This window comes from Puma concolor, chromosome A3, assembly GCF_028749965.1.
Source record: "Puma concolor isolate L17-30 chromosome A3, mPumCon1.1.hap2, whole genome shotgun sequence".
NCBI lineage: Eukaryota > Metazoa > Chordata > Mammalia > Carnivora > Felidae > Puma > Puma concolor.
The window spans coordinates 110,313,348-110,320,025 of NC_141669.1; the positions used below are offsets into that span (position 1 = coordinate 110,313,348).

A 6,678-nucleotide genomic window follows, 5' to 3' on the forward strand; every position below is an offset into this window, starting at 1 on the left:
TGCGGACTGTAGTTTGCTGACCACTGATCTGAGAGATCGGTTAGGGCTGATGAGAGCAGCTATCTTTCTTCTGAAGTGAACTCCTTTACTCCTTCTTCCGTTTTTACCACCCTGGAGCAAGGGTTTCTATCCTGAGAGTTCATGATCTAAGAAAAGAAACAAATATATATATATATTTCTTTTCATTTATCTACAGCCAAAATCTAGCATTTTTTATCATGAATGTAGGCAACAAAAGACAGTAGGGTTAACAGTACCTGTGACTTTGCCACAAATAGAAACCACAGATCTTTTATCATATCATCTCAGTTCTTGTACATTTTCCAAAATGTTGTTTTTGCTTATCACCATTTCACGATCAGGGAAATTGTCCCACATGTCACTGGGTCTTGATGTGATCATTACATAAATTATTACATGTTACATGTGGACCATAGGTGGTAATGGGCCAGCCATCCCAGAGTTCTTAGCTCTTGCTTTTTCTTTTTTAAGTGAATTTATTGAGGTGAAATTCACACAACACAGAATTAACCATTTTTTTAAAAAGTTTATTATTTATTTTGAAAGAGACAGAGCCAGCACCAGCAGGGGAGGGGCAGAATTCTTTCCCTCCAGAGAGGGAAAGATAGAGAATTCCAAGCAGGCTCCACACTGCCAGTACAGAGCCAATACAGGCTGGAACTCATGAGACTGTGAGATCATGACCTGATCCAAAGTCAAAAGTCAGATGCTTAACTGACTGAGCCCCCTAGGCACCCCGGAATTAACCATTTTAAAGTGAATGATTCAGGTACTTAGTACATTCACAGTATTGTGCAACCACCACCTTTATCCAAACATTTCCAATCACTTGGAAGTTAAACTCCTTACCCATTAAGGAATTTCTCCTCATTTCCCCTCCTTCCTCTCCCTCTCCCCAATCTCTATGCATGTATCAATTCTGGATATTTCGTATAAATGGAATCATACAATGTATGACCATTTGTGTCTGGCTTCCTTCGCTTAGCATAATGCTTTGAGGCTCATTCATATTGTACCATATATCGGTACCTTATTCCTTTTTGCAGTGAAATAATACTCCGTTATATGTATGTATATCAGTTTATCTACTCATCCATTGGTGGACATTGTATTGTTTACACCTTCTAGCCATTGTAAATAGTGCTGCTACAAATATGTGTGTACCTGCACTTGCTTGAGTATCTGTTTGCAACTTTTTTTTTCTAGCAGCACACTATGATAGTTAGTTTTATTTGTTTAAGGGCTCCTGTTGCAAGCATGGGCTTTGAGACCGTGAGCCCAGATGTGCATAGTTAGGAAGATAAAAGCAAACCGTGATCCATGTACCTGGGTGAAAACTAAAGGTCTCACGGTTAATCACGTTGTAGGGTTTAAATTTCTACAGCCCAGAAGCCAGAAGTCACAGGTGAATTTTAGGTCTTTCTGGATGACCCATAAGGTCTCTGCCCCTTAAATCATCCTTCAGCTTCCAGTTGGTAACGCTGGGTAATCCCTGAGCATTCAGGAAACACGGAAGGCTCAGGAAGACTTCGTTCTCAGTGCCATACATTTCCTTCACCATTGTGGACATTGGATGAATCCTGGATAGATTTTTCAACATGGATTCAGTGAGATCAGTCACACTTGATCCAGTAGCCCTGTTGGTATATCCTTTTAGCTTGATGACCTCATAGGTACTTTCAACCTTTCTTCCAAGTTTCACTGCTACTGCCTCCTCCCAAGTCTGGATTCAGTTCCTGGAGAGAAACCCCTCCACATGCACTCCACTCCACCCAGACACGCTTGAGTTGCCGTGTTCTCCCCAAATCCATCCACGGCAACTTCTGGGATGGATGCCAACTTTTTCAGCCACATGACAACAAAATCTAGCAGAATTCAGATTATTACACCCACTTCCAATCACATGGTGCTTGGGTAGCCCACTTAATTCCCTGGTAACATATGTGAGAATATCCACTGGGCTGGAAACCTCAATTATGGTGGAGTCAGGACTGTACTTGACTAGCTGAGAGATAATACATTTGAAGACATTAATATTCCTCTGCACCAGATTGAGACGGCTCTCTCCCTCCTGCTGGAGGACTCCTGCAGTTACCACCACAGTCTTAGAATTGGAAATCACAGAGTAATCTTTATCTGCCATAATGTTAGGTGTCTGAAAACATAAGCTCCCATGTTGCAGATGCATCATTTCTCCTTTGAGTTTATCTTCCAAAACATCCACAAGGGCAAGTTCATCAACCAGAGACTTTCCTAGAACGCTGATGGCACATGCCATATCGACTTGTCCTGTTGGACAGGACATTGCAGTGTTATTTTTTTTTAATTAAAAAACCTTTTTTTAATGTTTATTTATTTTTGGGAGAGAGACAGACATGGCACGAATTGGGGAGGGGCAGAGAGAGAGGCAGACACAGAATTGGAAACAGGCTCCAGGCTCCCAGCTGTCAGCATGGAGCCCGACGCGGGGCTCAAACTCACAAGCCACAAAAACATGGCCTGAGCCGAAGTCAGATGCTTAATTGATTCAGCCACCCAGGTACCCCTACAGTGGTCTTATTGTTTGGGACAGTTTCCTCTTCTGCAACTGGTGCAATCAGTTTTTCCTCAAGAGTTGCCATTGCGCCTGGGAGAGAGACGGTTGTAAGAGTCACGCGAAGAAGACAATGTCATCCGTGTGCATCTCCTTGGGTGCAGGGTCTGCTTAAGTTTTTTCATATAGACCCAAGGGTGGAATTATAGGGCCATATGGTAATTTTATGTTTAATCTTTTGAGGAACTACCGAACTGTAAGTGGCCCAACCATTCTGTATTCTCCCCAGCAATGTACAAACCTTTCAATTTCTTCAAGTTCTCACCAATACTTTTTATTAGTATTATAGCCACCCTAGTGGGTGTGAAGTGGCACCTCCTTGTGGTTTGAATTTGCATTTTTCTAACTAATTAAAATTGAGCATCTTTTCCTGTGTTTGTTGGCCGCATATTTATCTTCCTTGGAAAAATGTCTATTTTGTCCATTTTTAAGTTGGGTTGCTTACCTTTTATTGTGTGAGAATTTTTTACATAATCGGGATACTAGACTGTGATCAGGTGTATCATTTGCAAAAATTTTATCCCATATGTAGGTTGTTTTTTCAGTTTTTTGATAATGTCCTTTGGCGTTTTTAATTTCTTTTTAATTTTTTTGATCTTCATTTATTTTTGAGAGAGACAGAGACTGAGACAGAGAGTGAGCAAGAGGAGGGGCAGAGACAGAGGGAGACACAGACTCTGAGGCAGGCTCCAGGCTCCGAGCTGTCAACACAGAGCCTGACACGGAGCTCGAACTCATTGACTGTGAGATCATGACCTGAGCCAAAGTTGGACGCTTAACCAACTGAGCTACTGAGGTGCCCTTGGTGTTTTAAATTTCAATGGACATTTGATTTATCTGTTTGTGGCTGTTGCTCATGCTTTTGGTGCCATATCTAAGAATCCATTGTCGAATCCAAGGTCATGATTTACACCCATATTTTTTTCTAGTAGTTTTTTAGTTTTGGCCCTTGTGTTTAAGTCTTTGATTCATTCTGAGTTAATTTCTGTATGTAATATAAGGTAAAGGCCCAACTTCATTCTTTTGCTTGTGGATATCCAGTTTTCCCAGCAGATTTGTTGAAAAGGCTGTCCGTTCCTATGGATTGTCTTGGGACCCTTGTTGAAAATTAGTTGACCACATATGTGAGGGTTTATTTCTGAGTTCTCTATTCTATTCCATTGGTCTATGTGTTTATCCTTATGCCAGTACCACATAGTTTTTTTATTACTGTAGCTTTAGAGTAGACTGTGAAATTTAAAAATGTGAGTTCGTTCCTTTCAAGATTGTTTTGATGATTTGGAGCCCCCTGTAATTCCATGTGAATTTAAGGTTTTGCTTTTCCATTTCTTCAAAAACGGCCATTGAAATTTTGATTGGGAATGCACTGAATCTATAGATATTTTTGAGTAGTACCGACGTCTTAACAATATCAATTCTTCCAATCGACGAACATAAGATGTTTTTCCATATATTTAAGTCTTCTTTAATTTCTTTCAGCAATGTCTTATTGTTTTCAGTATATAAGCCATTCACCTCCTCAGTTCAGTTTGTCTTTAGATATTTTATTGTTTAGGATGCTATTATAAATGGAATTGCTTTCTTAATTTCCTTTTCGGATTGTTCATTCTTGGTGTGCTGAAACACAAATGATTTTTATGTGTTGAACTTGTATCTTGCAACTTCGCTAAATATATTACCTCCGGTTGCTATTGTGTAGATTCTTTGGATCTTCTACACGTGGCATCGCGTCACTTGCAAAAAAGATCGTTTATTTCTTTCCAATATGAATGCTTCTTATTTATTTTGCTTGTCTAATTGCTCTGGCTAGGGCTTCCAGGACAATGTCGAACAGCAGTGGTGAAAGTTGCCATCGCTGTCTTGTTCCTGATCTTTGTCCGTGATGTCACACCTTAGCTCTTGTTTTGAGGGTCTTCTGCCTCAGGACACCTGGTTTCCCAGATACAGGACAGTAGTTTCCTCTGAAATAAAGCTTTTGTAGCCATATGGGTTGAAGTAATGAATCCTGAAGCCTTTATAGAGCCCAAACATACCTATTTCTGATGGTCAGTGAGAAAACAGGCAGGATCTAGAAAGAGGGCTGTGCTTTATCTGTTGACCATAATAAGACCTAAGCATGTAAACAAGATTTTTTCACTTTGGTGCTCTCAACAGCTCGCCATCTGCAAATGTGGCTCTGAGCATCGTACAGGCAGGTGACTGCCTAGGTTCCATGACTGAAAGAACTGAACCTGAACCTTGTTCCTCAGGCCACTGCTTGGTTTTCAATCCCTGACTTGGAAACTTCCCAAGCATAGTTCCAGAAGAGCCCTTGGGCATTCGTTCCTTCCCTTCACATTTCCCCCCACTCTGGCCGCACTTGTCAAGGTAGCACGTGAACTGTCTGCGTACTGGTGTGGATTAGACCTTGGTTGTCCCTGATGTTCTTTAGTTTTGTGGTGGGGACTTTCAGGAGCTTCCCATTTGTTGGTAAATAAAACCCTGCCCATCTCAACTGCCACCAAAGCGGATAGGCTGAGCCTTGACAGCGCACCCCAAGTCCTCTAGGGGGCACTGTTGGCCCCCAACTGCAAGATCCTTAAACTACACCAAGTCCTTACCCGCCCATGGATACATTCCAGTGCCATATGGGGGCCCGGATGCCAACACAGGGCCAACCTGAAGTCTGGCTAGCTCACGTTCTCTGCTTCATGTATATATTTCTTCTTTAAATAAAGTCAAATAAAATGCCTACCCTTGTAAAATGCAAACAATACAAGAAATGCTGAAGGTAAAAGATTATGTTTATCCTTGTGTTTCCTAACTAGTAGATCCAACACCCCCGAGTGTGCTTAGGAGAGCTTGTCTGTGTTGCTCCAAATGAATCAAGGATTCGGCACATGGGAGGCACGCAGTCACCACAGAATCTGCCTTCAGAGGGTCCCAATTATGTCCCAGGTGTGCCATTCACTGTTGAGCTAGCTGGATGGCCTTCAGCTCATTTCCCTACTTGTTACACGGGGATAATTATAACACATATCCTCCAGCGCGGCTTTTAGGGTTGAGTGAAAAGTGCTGGGTCTACCCTTATGTTTGGCACAAAGTGACTTTCAGTACTGGGGGGCCATGAGTGAGGTGAGAACGTGTCTGAGCCTGGGTAAGCACAACAGCAAAAAACACAATCCCAAAAATAAGAAAGGGGTCTCCGCTAGAGCCCCCAGAGGCCCCCTCCCCCCCTCCATGGCTCCCGGCCTCTCTGAGCTCTGCAGAGGCCAAGGAAGCTGGCAAATCTCCTTGTTCAGGCTGACAGCTTCCTTTATCTGCCCGCATGACTGTCACCCCTGTTTCCTTTTCTGCTGGGGCTTCTGTCTGTTTATCTGAGACAATCAGTTCTGATAATCTGAGCTCCCTCTTACCTTGAGTCTGGACCTGTGCTACTCCGTGCACAGGCTGCTTCCTCCCCTAGTCAGAACAACAAGTGCTAACCCTATGACCTTGAGACTCAAGATACAAGAAGGCATTGCCCAGCTGAGGTTTGGGGGACATCTTCCCCTGTGGTTGTGGTTGTGTTTATTCCTTTTCTAGTCTTTACTACCCCTCCCATTGCTTAAGGCTGGGGTGGGGGGTAGGCGGCGATGCTTAGACTGGAGCTCCAACCAGATCTGGCAATAGGATATAGGAGGTCTATGGACTTGGGCAGGGAAAAAAATTACATCTTAATTTTCACCAACTGATGGTTGAAATTTAGTATTTCTTCCCATTATGAAAATAATCATCATGCCCTAATGGAATTAACAATAACTGATTTTGTCACCAATAGAATTAATAGATATTTCACATGCAAATGACAGATTATTTATGCTTATCATGACTTGAAAATGAGAGTCATTATTAGACCCACAGCTAGATCTTGTATTTAATACAGAGCTTTTCAGAGCATTGGTCTGTGGCCTGCTGCCAGTCCACACACCATTAGAGCTTCATGACAAGGGAATACAGGAATTGAGTGTAAACACTTAGAAGCTTTTATAACAATTTGACAAAATAATGTTTTGAATCATATAAAAATTGGGTTTTGTCTTTCA

General features: G+C 42.1%; 1 pseudogene; it reads right to left on the reverse strand.

Annotated features, from left to right (window-relative positions):
- Nucleotides 1–1,377: 1,377 nt before the first annotated feature.
- On the reverse strand, nucleotides 1,378–2,305 carry LOC112868781 (L-lactate dehydrogenase B chain-like; annotated as a pseudogene).
- Nucleotides 2,306–6,678: the final 4,373 nt, after the last annotated feature.